We start from the raw sequence: 24,745 nt of genomic DNA on the forward strand, positions 1-24,745 counted from the left end.
TGGAATCATTGAATGAAAAAGGAACAATCTTGCTTTAAGCTTTATGCCTTTGCTTTTCCGCTAATTATTTGGCAGCATTAGAGACATCTTGCTGATCCTCTCGAGAATGTTTAGATACAGAGTAAGTGGTTTTCGTCTTCTTACATTTCATTATGTCTGTGTCCTAGAGCTCTCAGAGTGATGGCATCTTTGATGATAAACGTTGGATGGTGATAATAGTACATTTGAAGCTAACAGCGAGCCCATCTTTCACTGCTAATGATCTACGGCATTGGAATTATTTTCTGCTTAAGACGAAAGTCACTGACGTCGGATTGCCTGTGTTCAAACCTGGGATTTGCCACCTATCACCTGTGTGACCTTGAGTAAATTACTGAAACTCTCTGTGCCTCAATTTTCTGTCTGAAAAATGGGGGTGAGCATAGTACAGAGTTCATAGATTTTTTTACAATGATTAACTGAGTCAATACTTGCAAAATACTTAGGAGAGTACCTGGCACCCAGTGAGTGCTATGGAAGTGTTTGTTAACGAGGCTGAAAGGACAACCTGGGGTCAACCCCCCATTGCTTGTCATGAATGCATCAAGCCAGGTAAACACAGCTCATTCTAGCATGTTATTCTATCGCATGCCTGATAAGAAAGGAATGGAACCATGTTGAAAGATAAGAGTACTCACAATTTGCCCGCTCTGTGTCCTAATCAGACCAAAATAACTCTCCAGAACTCATCGAACTTTTTGCAGGCAGGTGATGGAGTGTCGTATAATCCGGGCACAATATGAAAACCACTGATCATCTATGGTTGCCACTGCTGCTGCATTCTAATTTTTCTGCTTCAAACAGTGGCATTTTAATCATTCTGCCCATGGCAACTAATGTCCTTTAAATTAGCATTAAACATTCATTCTTTTGGTTTATCCTTCCTGAATCAAGCTAATTAGCTATCAGCTGAGAGCCCTTTAAATTATAACCTTAGTATGTTACATTTTCTAATTTATAATGCCTCATCGAGGCAAATTGAAAATCCAAAAAGAAGTAAATTAATTAATGCTAATTAAAGAGTACAGCACAGAACGGATGCCAGGTCAATCTTTGGAGCGAGCTTGGAAAGCCATTGTCAGGACTAAGTTGACCCTTTGCAGCATGTCGCTTTGGACAAAGGACTTGGCCATGGTAGCTTTGTAAAAAGGGGGGAAAGAAAGCTAGAGATAAGAGTATAAGCAAAAGAGAAGCAGCACTAAACAAGATAGCATATACTCTGGGGACTTGAAGTTTTATTTTTTATTTAAATTTATTTAGAAATAGCCACATGCAGCTATTATATTGGATATGTCGGGTCTAGCAGGTAAGACATCCTGCATGCTGCTTGTTTTTATTACTTGAAGATTTCCAGAAGTTGTTAGTCAATGTTTTTCTCATGCCATATCATTGTAGTTCTCTCTCTGCCTCTGTCTCTCTCTCTTTCTGTTTCTCTCTTGCTGGCTTGCTCACATACCCTACTCTGTTTTCTATTCCGTGTAATATTCATCAACTTAAACTGATTTTCCTCAGGGCTGTGGTGATCAACTTGGAGAGATGAAACAAATCAGAATTTCTGGAGTGAGGAAAACAGACACATAATAAATATGATAATTTTTAATAAGAAAATGAAAAAAATACATCTAAATTGTATGAAAGTAAAATGGAGGGGGAGTTTGGGGTACATAAATGGTTCTCAACAGAAATGTGTACTTGGTTCCTAAGGGGCAATATCAGAATCTAGGAAGGGGTAGGAGAGAGGCTATAGCACTTTTCTGTTGAACTAATTGGTGCATAGGTTTATGAACTTTAAGAAATACTACCTTTACTGAAGAACAGTTAAAACACATTTGTACTAAAGTGCTGAAAGTTCTTTTTACCATACAAGCCAGCATGCAGGTCACCATTATCTTAACAGACATCGGAAATTCACTGAGTGTCCCAGGGACAAACAGCTGTGTGGTTTGGGGCTCTCCACAGAATTGTTGACACAATTACTAGTTGTGTATATTGGACCATATAATTTGGATTTTACCTTAATATTCTTAAATGAAAACAAAAGCATTAGGAATATAGTTGTGAAAAATTTTATTCGTAGCTTAACAAACCACTGTGAATAAACAAAACACATTCAATGTACAATAATGGTAGGACTCATTATTTAGGACAAGTAATTCGGGTTTTTTTTTTAATTCGAATTTATAATTCAATAGGAGTATTTTATAAGTAAGGACTCATTTCATGAGTTTTGGCACATTTACTTCTTTTTTCAAGTTATTTTATGTTCATCAAAGATTCAGTCATTTTCTTTGTTGAACCATTAAATTATGTTTCCTTATTCATCCCATCTTTTTGTGCTTGACTTGAACAATACCAATATTGCCACCTATAGGTCAAAAAGATTTTTTGGTTTGTTTCTCAAGAGCACAATGTGGAAGAACTAAAAACCCTTGGAGAATGGATCATTCTGGATACTTGAGTTTGACAGCTTCTTAGCGATGCATGCTTTTACCCACCTTTTTCCTTTTCTTTTTCTTGTAATTTTGGATGGAAGAGTTTTTCAAAGATACTATAGAAGTCCCTGACTTCTCAGCTACTGCACCAACAATAACTAACAATTTTTGGTGACTAAGAAGGATCATCATCAGTATGAATTATTGAGCTAGCTTCTTTGGCCCTAGGCAACATCATCCCAGACTTGCGTCCTCTAAGTATTTCACTCATTAGACTCTTCAGTCACTTGTCCGAACTGTCCATTCACTTTTCATGGTATATATTCCTCTTTGGCAAGTTTTACTCTCTTTTATATGTTACTTTCAGTTTCTGTAATTAGAAACCAAACGACTACCCTAGTTAGAGTTGTTTGCAAAATAAAAGTAATTTGGAAGTAAGTTTGTGACTAACGAATCCATAAATGTTATTTTAGGGATTTTTGTGACCCAGATGAATTTTTGTAATCTGCTTCCTGTTGTACAGCTGTATTTCTAACAGATAAGAATTACTGAATAGAGTTCTAGAGAGGTGACTCATTAATGACTTATTATTTCTAAGATTTCTTCTACTATTTAACTTCACTTTTATATGTGATATATTTTTCACAGTTCATATGAAGTTTTCATATGTGATAATTCTTCACAGTTGAAATAAAGTGTCAACCTTTATTTTCTCCAGATTAGCAGAATGTAATATTCCGAGCAAGAGTTAATGAACTTTAATCAAATAGGTAGCACACAGAACATTATTTACTAACTTTTTTAACGCATTGCATTCGTACTTAAGTCATACCTTGATATCTGGTAGGCTTTTAAAAACAAAATCACTCCCAAGCTGTTAACTTAGATGTATCATATTCAGGTGGTTTGTGTAAAGCCTTGGACAATACTTCAGTGCTTCAGAAAAATCTGAAGTACACCTTATAGTCTATCTTCTACTCCAGACTTCAACATCCATCAATAACATTCTAGTTTATAACTTTTCTGGGAGTGTGGGGGAGGGGGGGAAGAGCTCCAGGTAGGCATCCATTATCCTTATTTGGAAAAGTTGTTTATTATCCCTCTCTAATCAAATAATTATTTTTTTTATAATTTTTAAATGAGTATCAGATAAGCCATTCATAAATAAAGAGAAATTGGATAAATTGGGGAAGGACTCAAAGTACACCATCTAGTTTATCTTGAGAAGGCCACTGGACAGTGTTTCTCCCACAGTTTAATGAATTTGAAAAATACCTCATATTAACCCCTTCTTAGATATTCATAATCCATTTTACAGTATTAAGTACTAACTATCTGCAAATAAAGAAATATATGCCATTTTGACCCAAATTTCCCAAATTTATTGAACCTTGGAATCCTTTCCTCTCAAAATACTTTTAATGTCTTAATGAACCACTATACCTGGGCACACATTCTGGTGGCCTCTGGGATGCTCACAGATATTTGCTTCTTCTCCCCTTCTTCCAAGCCATGATAGATCTGCACTTCTTTACATCATTGAAAGTTTAACGTCATCAAATCACCTGCGATTGTCCAGATAAATGTAGCTGTCATCACCTGTGTCCCTCCTGGGCGGAGCTTTAAGGGCCACTGTGCAATTTGCCACATTCCTCTTTTCTTTGCAAAAAGAAACTAAAAATATGTGTCAAGGCGGAGCCTGACTCAGCCTGGGTCAGGAAATGCTACATGTAAGAGGTGAAAAGCAAGCAAGAAATAACTCTTTGTTGGGTTTTCAGACTCTGAGATCTGAGGGTTATTGGTTACTGTGGCATAACTTAGTCCATGCTGAATGATACACTGAATTATGCAACAAAAAACTTAAAAGTATCAGTTTATAAGATTCTTAAGATGAATCAAAGCTCCAGAAACCAACTTTAATGGGTTCTGTAGCAGCTTTGCCTTCTTTAAAAATCTTAGACATCTCAATGAAGGAAACGTGGATACACTGAGAATGTGCACTTGGTACAATTATGATCAAGCCAGAGGACCTTAGTTCACGGTTGCACTGAAAACTCCGAAACTGTTACAGGCACACAAATATGGCAGACTTAGTATTTATCTACTGTCTTAGCTCACCTGCTCAGTAACATTTCTTTCTGTACACTGACCTCACCTCAGCATTTCAGATTTTTCTTGCTACTCTCATAGGATGAAAAGTTTCTACAATCTCAAGTCAGTTTATGAACATGATAAATTTAAGGTTGTTACTGTTTTTCCTGAAGGTAGTTCTCCCCATTTGCTTTCTGGACCTTAACGAAAAGACTAAATTAAAAAAAAAATTTGCTCCTGTCCCAAATTGGAGTTAGATTTCTCTGTTGAGTAAACTAGAAGTAAATGGACTTCTTCAGTTATAGGCAGAAGAAGGAACAATTGATGTTATGGATGAGGATATAAAACAGTTGCTCTTTCTTGCCAAGACCTAGATTTCTGACTAAAGAAAACTTCACATCAGTTTATACTTACGTTTGGCATTGACTTTTTCTAAAACCATAATAAGAGAAACCTCAATGTGAAATAATCTCTCAGTTATCAGAACTATATTTCTATGGATTTTCCAAGCCACCCTACTCCTTAGTCCCTGTGTTGTTTTTCTCCCTCTCAGGACCCCGGAAAAGCTGAACGAATGAAATAGCTTTGAACAAACTAAAAAGAATAAAAGCTTATTTTCTGCTAAGGTAATAAAGTGTTCCATTGATTTTGTCAGCTCTTCTGTAGAAACATTAATTTTTCAATCTACTAGAATCTGCTCATTCCTTCATTTAACAATCATTGAGTACTGAATGTCCACTATGGGATAGTTATTGGGCATAAAAAGACACAAATTTCACAAATTTGTTAAAACTTGGAATCCTTTCCTCTCAAAATGCTTTTTATTGTCCTATTGAACCACTATATCTGGGCACACATTCTGGTGGCCCCACATCTTTTCTGCTTTTGAAACATCAGAATCTTGAATTTCATTTCTTATGTAGTAGTCACTAACCGTGTGTCACTATTTAAATTAAATCAATTTGAAAAAAAGACTAGTTATTCAGTCACTCAACCTATCTGAAGTCTTCAGTAGACACGTGTAGCTACTGGCTACCATCTTGAACATTGCATCTGTAACAGTTTTATCATCACGCAAAGTTCTTTCGAACAAGGCAGACACAGAACACTAACAACATCACAGAAAGTTTTATTAGGTAGTATAGGCTCTAAATAATAAAGCTGACACATTTGTAAGGAATAATATTGTGATGACAGTCTTCAGTTAGGAGTACATAATGTCAGTGGTATATCATTTTGCTTGGGGAAATTAGAGGAATGCAAAGAAGATGAAGTAGAAGATGACCAGAAGGACAAAAGAGGGTTATTCTAGACAGAAATGTCAACAACTGCCAAGGCTCAGGTGTTTGCCATAATGAAAATCTTGAAACTAAGAGGAAACTTAGTATGTCTAGAATAGAGCATGGATACAAGGGGGTGGTATGAGATGAGGCTGTAAGCTTAATCAGGGGTCAGATTTTGGAAATTTTTGTGTGCATATTAAAAGTTATCAACATGAATCTTGAGGAAAGCTAAAAACATTTTAAGCAGAGGTGTAACATGGTCCTATACTTTTTAGAAATATAATTCAACATCTGCTAAAGATGTAGTAAACAGAGACAAACTTCTGATTCAAGTATGTGGGAATGATAGAAAAGAGAAGACAAACAAAACCAAGTGGAAATGTTGGATTTTAAAAGCATATGCATAGGGGCGCCTGGGTGGCTCAGATGGTTAAATGTCTGTCTTCAGCTAGGGTCATGATCCTGGGGTCCTGGGATCGAGTCCCATATCGGGCTCCCTGCTCAGGGGGGAGCCTGCCTCTCCCTCTGCCTCTGCCTCTCTCTCTCTCTGTCTCTCATGAATAAATAAATAAAATATATTTTTAAAAAAGCATATGCACAATTTTGTGGATTAAAATAGAAAAAAAAATAGGAAAAAAATTGTAGAGCATGGCTAAAGCCATTGGTCTGTGAGGCTTCATATTTAAAAGTGCTCTAAGTCAGATGAGGACCAGATATAGACTTACTACTTGAAGCCAAGACCAGTAAAAAAGTTAAGCCATTTCTTCCATTCATAAGTAGATTTGAAATATCCCTAATATCATGTAAGAAATAAACAGCCAGAACAAATGGAGAAATACTTTCAACTATCTGGAGGAAAATAACTATTAGCCTAGAATTATAAGCCCAATTATACTGTTATTTAAAAATCAAGACAATATGACTCAGCAATTGATCACTCAGCTCATGGGCAGATGAAGAACACAGCTAGCTGTGAGAATTAATGTGAATTACAGGACACACTGTTCATCAACACTTCAAACACACTTGTAGCCCTAAGTATTTTTTAGAGCTATGCCAAAACAAAACAAACAAACAAAATCAAGGAAAATAAAGATATTTTTAGGTATTAAAATAAATCAAGACATTTCACCACCCACAGTCCCTTGTTAAAAAGTTAATTAAGGGATGTACTTAAGCAAAATAAAGGTTGAACCCAGAGGGAAATCATGATATACAAGAAAGAATGCTGTCCACACAAATTTAAAAATAGGTTAGTAAGCTTAATTAACTACTAACTGGGAAAAAATAAAGTGTAAGAAAGCTGTAAAATCTATTTAATTAGCTGTAAAAATATCCAATATTTCATGTTAAAAAATAACATTAAGAACTTCTAGTTTGTAGTCCAGCACATAAGGAGCTTAGAAGTCATCACACCACCTAACAACAAATAAAAAACTGAACAAACTGAAAATCAGCAACTCTTCTTAGATCCACCAAAAAGTTGAAGTCACAGGGCAAACCACTGACCTTGAAACTGAAGAGACAGATAGACAAATGGAGAATTACAACTTATTGTTACCCATGAGCATCAACCCACACCAGAACCAGTGATGTGGTAGAAAAACCTTAATTGTATAATTGGGAATTCTACCAAATATTTAAAAAAGAAATTATACCAATTCTCTGTAATCTCTTCCAAAATATAGAAGAAGAGGGAATGTTTCCTAACTCCCAGGAGGCCAGCATGACCCTAGTACCAAAACCAAACAAAGACATTGTGAAGAAAGAAATCTACATCATTATTTCTCATGGACATAGATGCAAAAATCCTCAACAAAATGTTATCAAAACAAATCTAACAATATATAAAAGGAATTATACACAATGTACAAATGAGATTTATTTCAAGTATGCAACATTTAGAATATGGTTCAACACTTGAAAATCAATGACTGTAATCCAACACATCAGCAGACGAAAGAATAAAAATCCCATGATCATTTCAATACATGCAGAAAAAGCATTTGATAAAATCCAATGCCCACTCATGATAAAAATTTTCAGTAAACTAGGAATAGAGGGGGGACCTCTTCAATTTGATAAAGAAAAGCTTAAAATACCCCACAGCTAACATCATATTTAATGTTGAGGAACTAGAAGCTTTACTGCCAGTTCAGGTACAAGGCAAGGATGTCTTCTCTCACCACTCCTTTTCAATCACATATTGGATGTGCTAGCTAATGCAATAAAACAAGAAAAGGAAATTAAAAGTATACTGATGAGAAAGGAAGAAATAAAACCATCTTTGTTTCCAGATGACATGATCACTTTTGGAGTAAATCTCAAAACAAAAACCAAAAACCAAAAAACTCCTGGAAATGAATACATGATTACAGCATGGTTGCAGGATATAAGATTAATCTACAAAAATTAATCACCTTCCCATATGTGCCAGCAATTTGAAACTAAAAACACAATGACACTTACATTAGCTCTCAAAAAATAAAATACTCAGGTATAAATTTAACAAAATATATACAAGATCTATATGAGGGAAATACAAAACTCTGGTAAAAGAAATCAGAGAGGAACTAAACAAACAAATATATTCCATGTTCATGGATAGAAGGATCAATATTGTCAAAATCTTAGTTCTTCCCAACTTAATCTATAAATGCAGTGCAATTCTAATCAAAATCCCCACAAATTATTTTATAGATATTGACAAGCTAACTCTAGAGTTTATATGGAGAAGCAAAATATCCAGAATAACTGGCACAATATTAAAGAAAAAGAACAAAGTTGGAGTACTAACATTACCTGACTTCAAGACTTACTGTAAAGCTACAGTAATCAAGACAGTGTGGTATTGGCGAGAGAATAATCAAATAGATAAATAGAACAAAATAGAGAGCCTAGAAGCAGAGCCACACAAACATGGACAACTGATCATTAACAAAGGAGCAAAAGCAATATAATAGAGCGAAGACAGCCTTTTCAATAAATGCTGGTGAAACTATTAGACATCCACAGATAAAAAAAATGAATACAGGGGCACCTGGGTGGCTCAGTTAGTTAAACATCTGACTCTTGATTTCAGCTCAAGTCATGATCTCAGTGTCCTGGGATAGAACCCTGCACTGGGCTCTGCACTCAGCTGGGAGTCTGCTTCAGGATTCTCTCTCTCCCTCTGCCCCTCATCCTGCTCTTTCTCTCAGTCTCTCTCTCTCTCCCTCAAATAAATAAATAGAATTTTTTTTAAGATTTTATTTATTTATTTGATGGAGAGAGAGAGAGAGAGAGAGCACAAGTAGGCAGGCAGGCAGGCAGAGGCAGAGGGAGAAGCAGGCTCCCCGCTGAGCAGGGAGCCCGATGTGGGGCTCGATCCCAGGACCCTGGGATCATGACCTGAGCCGAAGGCAGACGCTTAACCGACTGAGCCACCCAGGCGCCCCAAATAAATAGAATTTTTAAAAAGAACGAATATAGACACAGACCTTACACCTTTCACAAAAATTGACTCAAAACGGATCATAGACCTAAATGTAAAATATAGCACTATAAAACTCCTAGAAGATAACATAGAAAAAAAGCAAGATAATATTAGGTTTGACAATGACTTTAGGTACATCAGTAAGGGCACAATCTCTGAAAGAAGTAACTGATAAGCTGGACTTCATTAAAATGAAAAAAAAAATTCTTCTCTGTGGTAGACACTGTCAAGAGAATGAACAGACAAGCCATTGAGTAGGAGGAAATATTTGGAAAAGACCTATCTGATAAAGGACTTGTATCCAAAAGACAAAAAGAACTCCTAAATCTCAACAATAGGAACACAAACACCTTCCCTAAAGAATTAGCCAGAGACCTTAACAAACACCAAAGAAGATATACAGATGACAAATAAATATACAAAAATATGCTCAACTTCATATGTCATTAGGAAGTTTCAAATTTAAACAATAATGAGATACCACTACAGGCCTATTATTAGAATGGCCCAAATCCAAAACACTGGCAACACCAAATGCTGACAAGGATATGGAGCAATAGGAGCTCATTCACTGCTGGTGTGAATGTGACATGGGCCAGCCACTTTAGAAGCTACTTCATAGACTATAGTAGTTAAGATAATGTGATCTTGGCATAGTGTTAGAGCAAGAAAACTGATAAAATACTATAGAAAAATCTGAATTAAACTCAAGTGAATAGGGAAATGTGGTATATGTAAAATAAACTATGAAATGAATAAGGGCTGGATAGGCTACTTTCTAAATGGTGCTAGGATAACTGATTGTCCATATGAAAAATATAAATAAGTACAATTAGATTGTTACACGATATACTGAAATTAATCCTAGTAAATACTAAACTAAATACTAAATACTAAAATTAACTCTTATACAGGTGCACAAAGAGGTATACACAGCAATGTCCATTACGAGATTATCTATAATAGTAAATGTCTTAAGACAATTTAAATGCCTACCATGATTGATAGATGTAATATATTCAGAGAATGATGTAGAAGGGATTTCTATATGCCCAATGTGCAAAGTAAACATTAATAGTCATAAGGAATAAGTAAATCTGTTTTTGGTAGCTAAAACGGAGATAGCAAATAACAAGATATTAATAGTAAATCAATAAAACCCTCAGACTTGCTGATCACATCTGCACTTGTGATATTTCAAATGTGCTCTTCCAAAGGCACCTGTCAACATGTGACAAAGAATAAAGCAAATGTCAGGTCAGCACCTCTGGATCTCTAGTATAAATGCTCTAGCTTAAAGCACGATTGCTAATTAAAGAGTTTAGTCCTTGCACCTCCTTTAAACCTTGACTTCATTGTTTCTTAAAGTTCCAACTTGTTATGTTCTTTGTGCCACAAAATGTCCTCTTTCTTAATACAATTAAGCATAGACAACACATCTCCTGTTTACTGAGTTACTGCCCTATAAGACTCTGTTGACCCTATTGTTGATTCTAATATTGGAATAAGGAAATGCACTCTTGGGGAATATAAAAGACTTTATTCCACTTATAGCCACTTCTTTGCGTGAGAGAGGACTTACATCATACAACTGACTTGGATTCATTCCTAAATTTAGACATAGATAACCTTTTATCCTTTGTGACTGAAAGAAAATAGCTTGTTTTCTTTCCATTGGGAATAAATCATCTTAAAAATATACCAAAGAACAGTAACTAGAATTTTTTTAAGGGGTACTTCATGGTTTCTTTTAATTTCTCTCCCTCTCTGCCTCTCTCTCTTATCTTGGTACTGCTGACCTTCTGTTATGGCTTTGTTAAATTAACATTTGTTAAGTGGAGCACAGGGTGCCAGATGGTGAGCCAGGGTTCAACAAAAGAACACAAGACAAGTTGAAATAATTGAAGTAGAGAAGTTTGTTACTCATAGGCCCTGAAGGAAGTACACTATATGTCACACAGAGAGGTCAAGGTTGAGTGCAGGGAGAGGCGGGACCTGAAGCACAAGCCTCAAAGGGGTCCTTTGGTGGAGTGCTTTGGGGTTCCCAGGCTAGGGACAGATTGCTCAATTTAAACCATAGGAATGAGGTTTGGGTAAGCCCTGCGGGGTCTTATCTAAGGTGCTGGGAGGCTGGGGAAACTGTTGAGCACAAGGGTAGTCGGGGGGAGTCATGTCAGGAACTTTCATTTGCCTGTGACTCTGCAGCTATTATCTAAGGCATGCACTCACATGAGGGACTAGTGTCAGTGTAAAGCCCCCGCAGCCTACTTGGCCAAACAAAATGGATGCTGAGGAAGCAATGCCATGAGTAGCTTTGCTAAACCCTTGACATTTTCAGATGTGAGAACAATCTAGGTGTGACACTTGCAATACTCTTGAGGACCTGAGGAGAGATTTGCTTCATTAGGCTAGACAGTTGGTCTTCTTTTTTCCCCTTAACAGTTTTATGTTCATCCTATCTAATTACTAAACTTCCTGTGAGCAGCATATTATTTCCCAGGGTATTCCATGGATATAAGAGAAATTATTGGTGCCCCCCAGTCTCAGACCCAGAGCTGATATCTCTATCCATAAGACATTGTGACCTAGCCACTGGTTGCTGAATTTGTTTGTTTGTTTGTTTTAGGTTCAGTGACATTCAACATAATGTACATAATGCCTTGGGGTGTAAAGTGCTTGCTACAAGTATCCTTATTCAGCTCTTCTGCCATTGGGTATCCTGGATCAATTGGGTCTTCAAGCTTGATCGATAAGAGATATAAGCCATACAACCAAGATGCAGAGAGGAAAGGGAGTTTTGATCCAACATCTGATCACGCCAAAGCTTTGCATGCAGTAAGAAGACATGTTTGGTCATATGTTGAGTATGGTTGTTTTCATAATTCTTCAGAAATAATGCAGGGCAGAATAGAGACAGGACCCTATTCCTGGGAGATGGGTCTGGTGAGAACAAAGCAGAAGGTGGGTTCTCTGCTTAATTATTTGGGTTTTAATGCAGCAGCTTTCCTGTCCTCCCAGTGCCTCTCAAACCTTTAGGCACCAGTGTACCCAAGACCCAAGAACAATGTGGCCAGATGGGGACTGGTTTCTACAAGGAGTTGTACTGCTTCTTTGTATCAAGGAAGTGCCTGACATCCTTACTTAGGGCAAATTAACATTAGCTATTGTAATGAATAACCCTAATCTCAGTGGCTTAACATTTGCAAAATAAATTTTTTAAAAGTTTATTACTTGTTCTTGACACAGTTCCACATAGGCCCAGCCCTCTCCTAAAAAGCTCTCCTTTAGAGAATGACTCAGAAAATAGCCTTCTTCCATTGTGTCTTTGGGTCATTTTAGAGTTCTTCTCTTCCAGTCATAAAAGAAGAGCGAAAGAAAGCATGAATCAAAATCATGCAAGTTGTTTGACAGGCCAGACTTGTAGGCAATATACATCACTTACATTCACATTGGATTGTCCAGAACACAGTCATATAGCCCCAACCTAACTACAGTGGAGGCTGAAAAATGTAGTCTACGTGTCCAGGAAGAGGAGTAGGATTGATAGTGAGCATCTAGCCAGCCTCTGACACACTATCTTCTGATGAAACCAGTAAGATTTTTTCCACCCCCATGCAGTAAAAGCTCCTGGTAAATTGACTGGAGGCCTCATTGTTTCTAGTCAGCAAAATCCAAAGTCTCAGCTAGGCTAAGTCTAAGATTAACTGTATCTAGCTGTCGCTTGAAGGTTTAGCATATCCAGAATTCTGAGACCAATCCTGTTTTCTCTAAAGTTCATTTTGGAAATCTAGGTCACTAAGTAAGTTATCAGCATGAAGTTCAGTGTTCTCTTGCTATAGATGTGATCCCGTGCCTGTTAAAAATTGTGAAACCTAGCATCCTAGGTTGCTACCTATTGACTTTGGGCAAGTTATCTCATTTTCCTTTTTCCTTAAAATTGGAGTAATATACTGAACACCCTGGGTGTTTGTGAGAAATAAGTTTGAAAAGCTGTGAAAAGCACCTAGCACAAGGCCTAGTTCCTGGGCCACTGTTACTATCATCGGCATTTACCAACGTTGGATTGTATAATAATTGGGTCCTGGTCCTATTTCCCCAGAATCTGAATGACTGTTGATACTGATCTTTGGATATGTCCATGGAAAGGCACTCTCTAGCATTGGGAGAGGGTGTGTGTGTGTGTGTGTGTGTGTGTGTGTGTGTGTGTGTGTGGAGGGGGTAGTTCAGAGAGTGAGCCCATAAGAGAAACTGTGAGTGTATAGAGCACCCCCTCCCAATTTTGGCTGCCTAAGCCAAAAGCCAATAGACAAGAGTGAGTCAAGAGAAGATAACTCAGTGCCAAGTCCAGAATTTAGTTAGACTCCAGTATTCAAAGAATCACCATTGAGCTTGGGTGGGCCAGGATTAAGTGGAATCAGAAGAAAGGCAATTTGTGACAAAGTTGAGTCTAATACCCAAACAGGCACCATGACCCTGTCCCAGTAATGTGAGGGGGTAGAACAAAAGAAGGGAGAAGAATGGCCGGTAGGAGGAACAACAACAACAGAAATAAAACACCTGGACATATTGGAAATGGTGTTGCTAAAGTTGCCTTTTATTCATATTTGATGTGCTGCACTGTACTTCTGAAAATCTCTGCTTTAGTCTATTGTTCCATTTCTCTTCAAATGAAGCCTTGACTTGTTCTGATCAGTAATCTTGTCTCTCCACCTTAGTTAAGGTCTGAGACTATTTTCTTCTAAAACTGCCGCATCTCTCTCATGTCCAATAGCTTGCGAGCCTTGATTTGTCATTCTAGATCTGCCACCTCTGGTTCCAATCACCCACTGGCTCACCTATTTGATTATGTACCAAAATTTATTTTTTTATATCTATTTTTTGATCCTTGAAAATTCTATTGGCTTCTCAGATCCTAGACTTTAAAGGTACAGCTAGTCCTACTACAATTCCTACCTCTGCTCATGATTGGGAAATCCTAACTCTAAGGAAAACACATCATACTAAATTAAAATTATGTCCAGAACTCAATCAACCAATAGGAAGAGTTTTTCTTTATTGAAGTTTATTAAAATTTTTTTTAATTGGGATTGAAGTTTCTTTTAAATTCTCTGACATTTCCAAAAATAAATACTGGCATTTCCTTACACAACAAGTCTTCACACTAAACACTTGTTTTCATAGTTGAATCATTTTCAAACCAGTTCTGGGTTCTCTGTGTAACCATTTACTATGTTCATTGCTTGTATCCCAAGCAAAAACCTCTTTCTTTCTTTAGGCAGCCTGGTGATATGCTGTTTGAAAGGAAATATTGCTATTTGGAGCATTATGAGCAACTATGCCTGGTTTTAAAGGGCTCCCTCTATACATTTCCAACATGACACATAGAAAAATATGTTTGCTCCTTGTCTCCAAGGTAAGAACAAGGTTTATTTCCTTTGGGGGGTATAGGAACAAGGAAAGGGACTATGATCAGCAAGTTTCTTCTTTGAGTAATAATTTCTTAATCAAGATTTCTAATCCTATTTCCTCTTTGAAATTTCATTAAATATTTTAATCTACCTAATTACAAAGTAGACAAACTGCTTTGGTAAAAGATATGCCTCTGCATATAACATAACTTGTGTTTTCCCTTCACATCACTGCTTATAAGATTTGAATCTCCCCTCTTGTTATGGTTTAATGCTCTAACATTAGAGTAAACTGAATTTTCAGGATGATGAATAGAGATGAGGCCAAAAATATATTCCCAGTTGACTTTAGATTACACTGAAATCTAAAGTCCCCCATAAAGAATAGTGAAATTTGGAAAAGAGCTTGAGTTTTTGCATTTCTTTATTAATGATTATAGTTAATAACAAATAATTTTCCTTGGCTCAAATTTTTCAATATGATTTTACTGTTGAAAGGCACACAATGCATTTATTTTTAAATCATAATTTGTAATTTAGGAATTGAAGATGTGGAATCTAAGATGACAATGAATTAACATTTGTTCTGGACTTCTGTATAGAGTTACTCTTCTTTAAAAGCAAAGAATAAAATATTTAATTTTATATTAAAGCTAAGTTTCCAGCTTACTTTCCTAATGGAGAAAAGCACCATGCATTCACTTCAATTTCAATCAATATAAATTTTCCTTTAAAAAAATTAGCACAACTGTACTTATGCATACATATATTAGTGATAGAAATATAAATTATCATTATAAAGAGAGTAATTTGGCATCATCAATCAAAATTTAAAATTCCCACTTCCTTTGAACCTGCAACTTTACTTTTAGGAATTTTATCTAAAGTATACTGGCTCATGGATTAACTGATGGACATAACAGAATTTTCGTGGCAACAGAGCTTACAATAGCAAAAGCTGGACAAAACTTAATGCCTATTGATAGGAGACTGGCTAAATAAATTCTGTTAAATACATATAATAGAATAAAATATGCTGTAAAATCTAATATATTCATTCATGAAACAAATTTAAATGTTTATTGTATGTCTACTATATGCCAGGCATTGTACGAGGCATTGGAAATTCATGCAGTAAATAAAATTATTGAAAATATTTACTTTCACATAGTTAAGATTCTAGTTTGGCATCAGAAACAATAAACAAAAAAATGATGGCAATTAGTTCTATTTTTTTAAAGGAAGTAAGAGGGATAAGGAGTGTGGGGTACTGAACAATAGTTAAAATGAAAAGAGATCTTCAGTACTAATATGGAATAATTTCTAAATTACATTGTTGAATGAAAAAAGAAAAGTACCTAACAGTGTGTAAAACACACATACAAACGCAACTATTTGCTTATATAAAATAACTCTGAAAAATAACAAGAAGCTGGTAACATTAGTTATCTCCACAAAGAAATTTTGGGTGAACAGGGGCAGAAGTATAAATTTCATTTTATACTTCTAAGATTTTATACCACATAAACACACTTATTTTAAACATTAAATAAAGAGTTAATACAAAAAATAAGATTGAATTTCCATATACCCCTGAAATCCTTTCTTTAAAGATTTTACTTATTTATTTATTTATTTATTTATTTATTTTTTTATTTATAGAGCAGGGAGGGGACTGTGGGGGAAGGAGAGAGAGAATCTCAAGCAGACTCAGCACTGAGCACAGAGCCAGATGTGGGCTCTATCTCATGACCCGGAGATCACGGCCTGAGCCAAAATCAAGAATTGGACACTTAAACAACTGAGCCACCCAGGTGCCCCTATCCCTGAAATCCTAATATCAGAAGTCATTTTATATCCTTGAGAAGTATGAATGGTTTGCAGTTTTGGTAAAGTATTTCTGACTAAAAATACTTTAATAATGTAAAGAGAATTCTCACACTTTTTCCGAAAGTCTGTTCTCCAGAATGACATTATCTGATCATACCCCTGTTTCAAAATGAAGATGAATGAGGTTAAAAAGAAAAGAAAACGATGAAGGATGTGGGATCTTTTATCCCACAAACCTTAGCTTAACACCCAAGGTGACTCAGGTCAGCACTGTCATTGGCACTTTGAAGATATATTCAGTATTTTAATGGCTCCAGCCCACTTGTATGATTCATTTGAGCATTTGTGGAATTGATGCATAAGATCAAAATTAATCTTTAAGGGCCACGATAAGACAGATGCTTCTTACAGACTGAACCTCAGGGAATCTTCAGTTCCCTCAACATTCCCACAGTGACGACAGGCTGGGAAAAGTGGGACTCCTAAGGCTTGAGAAGATGTTTCCCCTAAAATGAAACAATATTAGTATTTTTTTCTGTTTCTTTCTCTTTTCTTCTGAGAGTAATGTTCTCCTCTTTTATCGTGTCCCTGCTATTATTCCCTTTGCAGTCTTCCAAGGCTCTAATCTGCAATAGAATCCTGGGCACAATAAGACCAATGCATGAAATTCTGCTGTGCTTCACCAGTGCGATATCAGCTATCTTTTTTCTTAGCCAATGAATATTCCACTGCTTTCCTCAATTCTTAGCAGATTCACTTGCTGATGTTCCAGCAAGTGCCCCTCCACATTCTCAGACACAGGGAAGTATAGCTAACTAGTAACTAACTGAGATTTGTTTAAGCTTTTCAGCTTCTGAAGCTTCATATATGACTTTTTCTCAGGGGTCTGTTTTTGATTGTACAAACAGTATCAATCACAAAATGAAAATTAGAAGGAACTTAAACATTCAGTGCAAGGGGAGGCCAGTTCTGCATGTAAGAAGCTTAGAAGTTGCCCCTTCATCCTAACAACAAGTAAAAAGCTGAACAGAACAACTCTTCTTGGATCTACAAGAGGAGGGAGGCCACAGGGCAAACTGCTGCCCACAAGACTGGAGGGACAAACAGATGACTATAGGGAGGCATAGCTTACTATCCCAGAGACTCACCAGTGGAAAATGCCATAGGAACCAGTGTCAGGTATGCCATGTCTAGGTATCAAGAAAAAAATTACAAGACATACCAAAGTGAAAAGAACACAACTTGAAGAGTTAGAGCAGGCATCAGATCCAGACTTAGCAAGGATGTTGGTATTATCAAGCTGCTAATTTAAAACAATTAAGTTAACATTTTAAGGAATAAAGTAAAAAAGCATGCAAGAATAGACAGGTAATGTAAACAGAGAGATGGAAATCCTAAGAAAGAACCAAAAACAAAGGCTAGAGTTGAAACACACACACACACACACACACACACACACACACACACACACACACACAGTAAAGGAAATAAAGAATACTTGGAAACATTTATTAGTTAAATTGGACATGGCTGAAGAAAGAATCTCTGAGCTACAGGATATATTAACAGAATTCCTTAAAACCAAAAAGTGATGAGAAAATGACTGAAAAAAAATAGAATAGAATATCCAATAATAGTGGATAACTACAAAAGGTGTAACATATGTATAATGAGAACACCAGAAAAAGAAGTAAGAGAGAAAGGAAAAGAAATATTTGAAACAATAATGACTGAAAATTTTCCTAAATTAATGTCAGACACCAAATCATAGATTAAGGAAGCTCAAAGAATACCAAGCAGGATAAATGGGGGGAAAATTACATCCAGGCATATCATTTTCAAACTTCAGAAAAATCAAAGGTAAAGAAAAAAAATACTGAAAAAAGTCAGAGGAAACCTTTCCTAAAGAGCAACAAAGATCAGAATTCCATCTGACTTCTCAGGAACCAGGCAAGCAAGAGAATGAAGTAAAATATTTGAAGTGTTGGCAGAAAACAAAACAAAACAAAACAAAAACACCCCAACCTGGAATTCTATACCCTGAAAAATTATCCTTCAAAAGTGATGGAGAAAAAAAGACTTTCTCAAACAAACAAAACTTGAGGGAATTTGTTGCCAGTAGACCAGCCTTCTAAGAAATGTTAAAAGTTCTTTTGAGAGAAAGAAAATAATATAAGTCAGAAATTTGGATTTACAAAGAGTAATGAAGAGCATCAAGGAGTAAGTGAAGGTAGGATAAGAACTTTTCTTATTCTTATTTGACATAGCACATAACAGGTTGTGCAAAATAATAGCACCAGCAGTTAGATTATGTATGCTTATGTATATATCACATATACATATGCTTATGAATGCTTATATATAAGTGAAAATGACAGCAATCATACAAGGGATGGGTGGGAGAAATTAGAATGATTTTGCTATTAAAAGGTACTCACACTACCAGTGAAGTAGCATAGGATTATTTGAAAGGGGACTTGGATTAGCTGTAAATGTATATTGCAAACTCAAGGGCAACCACTTAAAGTGAAAAAAAGGAAGAAAAGAAAAGAAATATAATGGATATGCTAAGAAAGGAGAAAAAATGAAATCATATAAAATGCTCAGTTGAAACCACAAAAGGTAGTGCAAGACAAATAAACTGAGGTCTAGAGAAGGAGCATAATGGTTTGCTCAGAAATTTAAAGTAATATGCTGAGCCAGGACTGGAAAAAAATGTCACCTCTAGTTCATTCACTCTTTCAGACATAAACAAAAAAATAGCCTCACTATGCATCCAGAAGCAGTGCTATTACATTTTCTCTTAGGAAACTTAAGGTCTCTGGCTAATTCTTTTGATCTTACATATCTATGAATTACCCAATTTCACCAAGTTGGTCATTGATGCTTCTGTGGATTAATATAGCCAACAATATATTGGGATTTTTATAATCAAAAACATCTACCACCATTTCCCGTGGTTCTAGTTGGAGAAATGTTAGCTTCATTTATGCTTTCCCAGACATCAGCCATGATTCGCAGTCTTTGCTGGAGGATGGGGAGGAAACACCATAATTATTTTATCTTAAAATTAGCATGGCATCCAAGATGTATTAAATCTTCACATGCGTGTGAACAGTTTTTTACCTCAATGATATTGGAAAATTGTCTTGGGTCAACTTCCCCAGAAGAAGACAATTAGAAGAGGATTCAATACAGAAAGGCTCCCAAGAGAAACCTGTGAAAAAGGAGGTAAGGAGAAGCAAGACAGAAGACAAGCGAGGGCACAACTTCAGGCAAAATCCCAAACTCAGTCTCATCCTGTAGGAGAGCTCTGGAATCTAAATTCTACCCCAGTGTTTATCCCAACATGAGGCAAGTTTGCTGAGCTTTCAAAACCTGTGCCAGTCTGTCCTTGGTGAGGGCCATCCTTGAGGACACGCGAAACCTTAGGGAGGGATGCTGGCTGGCTCTGCATGCAGTCACCATGGCAACAGTAGCCCAAGGCAGTCCTCCAAAGAGAATCCAAGTGCTGGCCTCCAGGGGCCAAGCATACTGAAGCCAGGGAATAGGCACACAGAACAGTCAGAGGGATCTGAGGGGATCTGCTGAGTACTGACAACGTCTGCTCACATGTTATTGCATTATCTGTCCCAAATAGAAAAGACAAAAATATGATTAATCACTAACACATATTATCAAAAGCCAGGTATTTCTTTAGCAAAAAAAAAAAAAAACCTTAAAACAGAGACCGATGATATGTGTTTTCTATTTAGGACAAAGGCCCAATATCACCACATACGTATTTTTTTTTCTAGAATACATGCATATATTTCTAGAATTATATATGATTTTTAAAAGGATTTTGCATAAGTGAAACATTACTCTTCTTCACAGTCATATTATTTCATATCCCCCTCCCCAAATTTTCTTTACGGATTCATTTCTCTTCCTTTAAATCCAGTCAGTTCATTCAGGGTCCTGATGACTTTAGTAGAATACTATGGCATTCTAATTTTTCATACATTCCAATATATGAAAACTAACCAAAGAAGATAACCAGTTTTTTTCCATTATCAGGCAAGGAGAGTCAAGGTTTACTTAACATCTGTCTCTTCTTTGGCATATACTTAAAATGTTTTGTTGGAAAAAAATAAAGTAAAATGGCAAGATTGGGACAGAATCCTCTCCTATCTTCAGACATTGGAAAATAAATCAAAGAGTGAGAGAGATTCTCACTTAACTACTCTATCCCCAAAATTTTGCCCTTTTAATTCTTCCTCCATTATAGCTCAGAATTATCAGTAATGAGAACAGAATAAATTTAAGGGGAAAAGATTACTCATGACGCAAGTTGGAGTAGTTATACCTAATTTAGAGTTTCAAACCCTCAGAGTATGTAAATAAATATAAAAAGCATAAGTCATGTGAAAATCACGCATTTATGTGGGGCATGGACACATGGATTAAATAAAAAGATGTTTATTTTGTCTAAACTAAAAATCATATCAACCCAATATGACAATACTCATCATATGCTCATCAGAAGCTCTGTTGGCAGTTACATCAGCTTGACTAAAAGATCAAAATATGCAAACAAATAGTTACTTAAGGAGTTCAATTATTTTGTTGAACTGATTGTCTCAAAACATAAGCCTCATGAGTGAAGAACAATAGCAGGTACTCCTCCTTGTTGAGAAGATTGAGAACACCTTTCCTCTTCTCTTACCCATCTCTAGGGTGATTCGGGTATCTGGGACTGATTATCAGTTTGTCAAGAATACTGGTTGCTGGATAAAAGTGCAAGCAAAGTCTCCTGTAGCCTTATTCCAGCGCTAGATGTTTAACATCTTAATACTCTGAGCTCTGGCATACTGTTTCACAGCTTGTGTCTCATACGTCAGTGCCAGGCTGCAGGGGTGAGTGGGGGCTGAAATCCGCCCAGGCTCAAGGAGCCAAGCTGTGGCTTGCAGGCTCTACCTACACTGAGGGGGTGTCTTTTCTTAATAAACAAATGGCACCACAGAGGTTAGTGGCAAGGCTGTTTAGCTTATTAAAGTAAACATATCTGACCAGATATTTTTCTCTTTGGATCTGAAAGGTTACCCGTCAGCCTAAAAACACTCAACAACCTAGATATCAAATTATGAACAATTAGTTATGTAATATCCAAAATATTCCAAACTTGGTCTCAAGCTGCCAAGGGAAAATTGTGTAGCTTGACACACACAGATATGCTTATGTAGAGATGAAAATATACTTAGCTAGAGAATTGGTTCACATACAGGAAAATATATACTCTTCTTATATGGGTCACCTAATTGATCTGAACAGCCATGTTCCACAATAAGGCATTTTGTCATTTAAATGGGAATACTCTCAGGGTCAGAGAAAAGATAGACTCTGTAGATTCTGTGATTTTCTTAAATACCCTCTTAGAAACACCACTAGGATGTACCATTTGGATTTTATGACCCAAATAAAATTATCCCTTTAGGTCCCCAAATTAACCTAACTCTTTCCCCTAGTATTTATGACTAGTGTTTTGTATTCATTAAATTCAAATGCCATAATGTATTTTTAATAAATAGCTATAAATAATCCAATTCTAAAAATATCCAGGCTATCTCTCTGTGTCCTCAGGGAGCTTATAGAGCTTCTCTTGTTATAAAATATAGACAAGACAAGGCTGCCAAGTATTTACCTTTTTATGTTCCATTTTCTCATTTATTTCCATTGCTTCATTTACTAGATACTGTCTCAAAACTCAAAAATGTAATACTTAGTAAAAATTTCCCCATTTTGTTATCCAAAACTTGATTTTTCTTCTTTCATGAAAAAAAAAAAAAGCAGTTTTAGTCCACTGATTTTTATGCTTTCTACTAATGGAGGATTCTCAAAGGTTTAACTCTTTCCTGTCTGACCACTGTCCTTACCCTCATCCAAATACCGGTCAGTCCTTCAGTCTCCAATGTCTCTCTCTCTCTCTCCTCCCCATAGCCCTGCTAAACACACAGACATGCACGCACGCACTTGCACATGCACACAAAGGAGCCAGAGAGGAAATCTACTCCTCTGTTTGCTCTTGCAAAGACAGGACTCAGGTAAATAGAAGTATTTGTTACTAGAGGAAAACTTAGGCAGAGAATAGGATGATGTTACGGAGAATAATCTAGAACCACGTGGAATTTGAAAAGAAGGTATTATATACTCTGTGCCTTGCACTGGGCTGCCTCCCACAGTAGAGATGAAAATAATATAGTCACATGCCTAGATATCCTGTGGATTGCTTTCTACTAGGGGAAATAATGTAATAACATCAAAATTATTAGAGAATATTTTAGTACTAAGTAAAGGTCCAAACAGAATTCAGAGATTCAGTGGTTTGCAGTTGTCAGGAAAGTTTTTATGAATGTGAAGGGGCTTGATTGAGTCTTTAAAGGAGTAAGATTAAGATGAGTGGAAGAATTCAGAAAGCCATTCCCGGGAAAGGATGCAGCAGAAGCAATGTCTAGGGGAGAGAAGTTGAACAGAACATGTTGGGCAAGGACAGGGAGATGGAAGGAGGAGGCTCAACCAATAGAAACAGAGAGCACCTTCTAGAATATAAGGTCGCACTCTTTCACATAGGGGATACCACACTCCATGATTGCCTACTTATCCATCTCAGAGTTGGAATTAGAATATTCTTATTTAAAACTACAGATTGACTTTTTCCCCCCAATTGTTCTTTGATTGAATGGCCCACCTCCAGGATAGTCTGCTCTTGACAATTGCTCAGAGAGGCAGATAGAAGACAAAAAAAAATCTAAATAATTCAGTCTTCATTTCAAAAGAGAATTTTCAAAATGCAGAAGTTGTTTTAAAAAAAATACCCAAAGGAATCATTCTTCTCACTTTACTCAAAGGACAAGGGCCATCCTGCGTGAGAGAAGGAGAAAGTGTATGTCGCATACTAACAATGGAGGCCACAAATACCACCACTTCTCCTGAGTCAGACGTCCCAAGCCTGTATCCTATAGAGCATGAGGCAAGTCATGAGATTCATGTACAGTAAGCTGGATGCCTCTCATACCTAGGGAGAACCAGAGATCGAGTCAATTGCAGAGTTTCCAAGGTGAACCTCAATAAAGTTTATTAAAAGTAGAGCTCCACCCTTCATTCTCGGAGAGTACAAGTTCCCTTTCTGTCTCCATACCTCAGTCCCTCCACCCCCTCCAAAAGTGTACAACAAAGAAGTTATTCCTGTTGTGTATACTTTTCTGGAGCTGATCAAGGGACAAGGTGACATTTGCTCTGTATTCGTCTTTAGGTTATTGACAACGACCTCTCTATCTTGTGTGAGCTTGAATAAAACCACTGCATGTGAAATATTGATGTTAATGATAACTAGGGGGACACCTGGCATTTGCTCTCTAGTCCTCTGACATTTCTGTTTCCACTTTGATTTTTTTTGGCTCATGCTCAAAGCTAGATTTTCTTCATGGCACCCTGCCTGGCAGGAGAATCTTGTTTGACCTGGTAAGAGTGACACTGTGTCCTGGAGAAACCTTTGCAGGGAGTTGAATCAAAGCAAGAGATAAATGCAGTCCTTTGCAAAACCTGACTTTGTTGGAGTCAGAGTTGCTCCCTGCAGGGACTCTCAGTAGAAGAGATCCCACGCAGATGGGTGCCGTGCTGCATGGTATTTATGCATGCCACCTACTGGTGCACACAAAATGCATGATGTGAGATCTGACACATCATCCTTGTTCCAGAATACATGTGCAACCTGACGAACTCATTATCTGATCAGAGTAAACTGCACCCACCTTTGCTGTTTATACAACTATTTAAATTTAAAAAAATGTCATTTATTCCTCCCCCTAATGTGATATTTTTTAATGTGTTGGTTTTACAGAGGTTTTTAGAAATGGTGCCTAGATAATGAGCAGAGTGGAATTTAAAAGGTATGTAAATACCACGGCTCTGTGAACTAGACCAGAATGGAAAAGACTTCACTAGTTGGCTAGATAACAGAAGGAACTAAATGAAGTAATATTAGCAAAGAAGAAACAGAGCAGAATGATCCCTTCACGAGTACTTATTTTTTGTTCTTGTTGATGTGTTTTTCAAGGAACACAATGGCCAACACCAAAGGAGATCCAAGAAAACATGTCATTAAGGTTTATTTGAATGGCCAGCAAAAAGAAGAATTGATAATAAAAG

The 24,745-nt window shown here is 36.6% G+C and overlaps 1 long non-coding RNA gene across 1 annotated transcript; it reads left to right on the top strand.

The window, feature by feature from the left end:
* Positions 1 to 24,745, top strand: LOC141372486 (uncharacterized). Its single transcript, XR_012377750.1, has 4 exons — positions 1 to 121; positions 11,947 to 12,281; positions 14,596 to 14,733; positions 24,654 to 24,745. It is a non-coding gene; the product is annotated as an uncharacterized lncRNA (long non-coding RNA).

Source organism: Callorhinus ursinus, unplaced genomic scaffold, assembly GCF_003265705.2.
Source record: "Callorhinus ursinus isolate GAN/ISIS: 27379988/994484 unplaced genomic scaffold, GSC_fseal_2.0 scaffold4, whole genome shotgun sequence".
Classification (NCBI taxonomy): domain Eukaryota; kingdom Metazoa; phylum Chordata; class Mammalia; order Carnivora; family Otariidae; genus Callorhinus; species Callorhinus ursinus.